The sequence below is a fragment of the Micromys minutus genome (assembly GCF_963924665.1).
Source record: "Micromys minutus genome assembly, chromosome: 4".
Classification (NCBI taxonomy): Eukaryota; Metazoa; Chordata; class Mammalia; order Rodentia; family Muridae; genus Micromys; species Micromys minutus.
In genome coordinates, this window is record NC_137973.1 from 2776391 (window position 1) to 2778586 (window position 2196).

A 2196-nucleotide genomic window follows, 5' to 3' on the forward strand; every position below is an offset into this window, starting at 1 on the left:
ACTAAAAGGCACAGTAAATATATTCAACAAAATCATAAAAAAAAAACTTCCCTACCCTTAAGAACAGGATGACCATGAACATACAAGAACTTGAAGTAAATTGGACCAAAAAAGAAATTCTTCGTGACACATAATAGTCAAAACACCAATTGTTCAAACCTAAGAAGGAATAATAAAAGCAGTAAGGAAAAAAAGACATGTAATATATAAAGGCAGACCAAACAGAATCACAACTGACTTCTCAACAGAGATTATGAAAGCTAGAAGATCCTGGACAGACATTATGCAGACCCTAAGAGAGCACAAGTGTCAGTCAAAGCTGCTATACCCAGCAAAACTCTCAATCACCATAGATACAGAGACCAAGATAGTCCATGAAAAAACTAAATTTACACCATATCTGACCACATATCTAGCACTACAAATGATAGTAGATGGAAAACCGAACACAAGGAGAAAAACTACAACCTAGGAAAAGCAAGAAAACACTAAGCAAGAAAGCCAAAAAAGGCACACAAACAAAATTCTACCTCTAACAACAAAAATAATAGGAAAAAACAATAGCTATTCCTTAATATCTGTTAACATCAATGGACTCAACTCCCCAATAAAGAAACATAAACTATCAGACTGGATACATAAACAGGATCCAGCATTTTGCTGCATACAGGAAACTCATCTCAGAGATGAAGACAGACACTACCCCAGAGTAAAAGGGTGAGAAAAAACCTTCCAAAGAAATGGCCCAAAGAAAAAGGCTTGAGTAGCTATTCTAATATTGAATAAAATAGATTTCAACCAAAAGTTATCAAAAAATAGGAAGAATGCTTTATACTCAGTACATGAAAAAAATCTATCAAGATGAATTCTCTTAAACATCTATGCTCCAAATAAAAGATTACACCCACTCACAGAAGAAACCCTACTAAAGCTCAAAACATACATTACACCAAAAACAATAATACTGGGAGACCTCAATACCCTACTATCATCAATGGACAGATCATAGAAGCAGAAACTGAACAGAGAAGCAGGGAAACTAGTAGAGGTTCTGAACCAATTGGAATTAACAGGCATTGACAGAACATTTTATACTAAAACAAAAGAATATAACTTCTCAGCACCTCATGGCACTTTTTCCAAAGCTGGCCGTATAGTTGGTGACAAAACAGGCTTCCACAGATACAGGAAGATTGAAATACCACCATGCGGCGCCGGCCCGCTGGGCTGGGCCAGAGCAGCCAAGATGGCCGACTTCGAGGATCGGGTGTCGGATGAGGAGAAGGTACGCATAGCCGCTAAATTCATCACCCATGCACCACCAGGGAGTTTAATGAAGTATTCAATGATGTCCGGCTACTGCTTAATAATGACAATCTTCTCAGGGAAGGGGCAGCACATGCGTTTGCCCAGTATAACATGGATCAGTTCACGCCTGTGAAGATAGAAGGCTACGATGACCAGGTCTTAATTACAGAGCACGGTGACCTTGGCAACAGCAGATTTTTAGATCCAAGAAACAAAATTTCCTTTAAGTTTGATCATTTACGGAAAGAAGCAAGTGACCCGCAGCCAGAGGATGTGGATGGAGGTTTGAAGTCTTGGAGGGAATTGTGTGACAGCGCTCTAAGAGCCTATGTGAAAGATCATTATTCCAACGGCTTCTGTACTGTTTACGCTAAAACTATAGATGGACAGCAGACCATTATTGCACGTATTGAAAGCCACCAGTTTCAACCCAAAAACTTCTGGAATGGTCGTTGGAGATCAGAGTGGAAGTTCACCATCACACCGCCTACAGCCCAGGTGGTTGGAGTGCTCAAGATTCAGGTTCATTACTATGAAGATGGCAATGTTCAGTTGGTTAGTCATAAAGATGTGCAGGACTCAGTAACTGTTTCTAATGAAGACCAAACTGCCAAGGAGTTTATTAAAATCATAGAGAGTGCAGAAAATGAGTATCAGACAGCAATTAGTGAAAATTATCAAGCTATGTCAGACACCACGTTCAAGGTCTTGCGCCGGCAGCTTCCAGTTACCCGCACCAAAATCGACTGGAACAAGATACTCAGTTACAAGATTGGCAAAGAAATGCAGAATGCTTAAAGGCCGTCTGTAGGAGTCTCCAGTACATGGAAAGAAAAGGATTCAACATGTGTGGTCATATGATAAATAAGTGATTTATAAACAAACAAG

At 39.5% G+C, this 2196-nt stretch overlaps 1 pseudogene across 1 annotated transcript; it reads left to right on the forward strand.

Annotated features, from left to right (window-relative positions):
- The first annotated feature begins 1229 nt into the window (after positions 1-1229).
- Positions 1230-2196, forward strand: LOC308419516 (F-actin-capping protein subunit alpha-1-like; annotated as a pseudogene). Its single transcript has one exon. The product of its transcript is annotated as an F-actin-capping protein subunit alpha-1-like (transcript).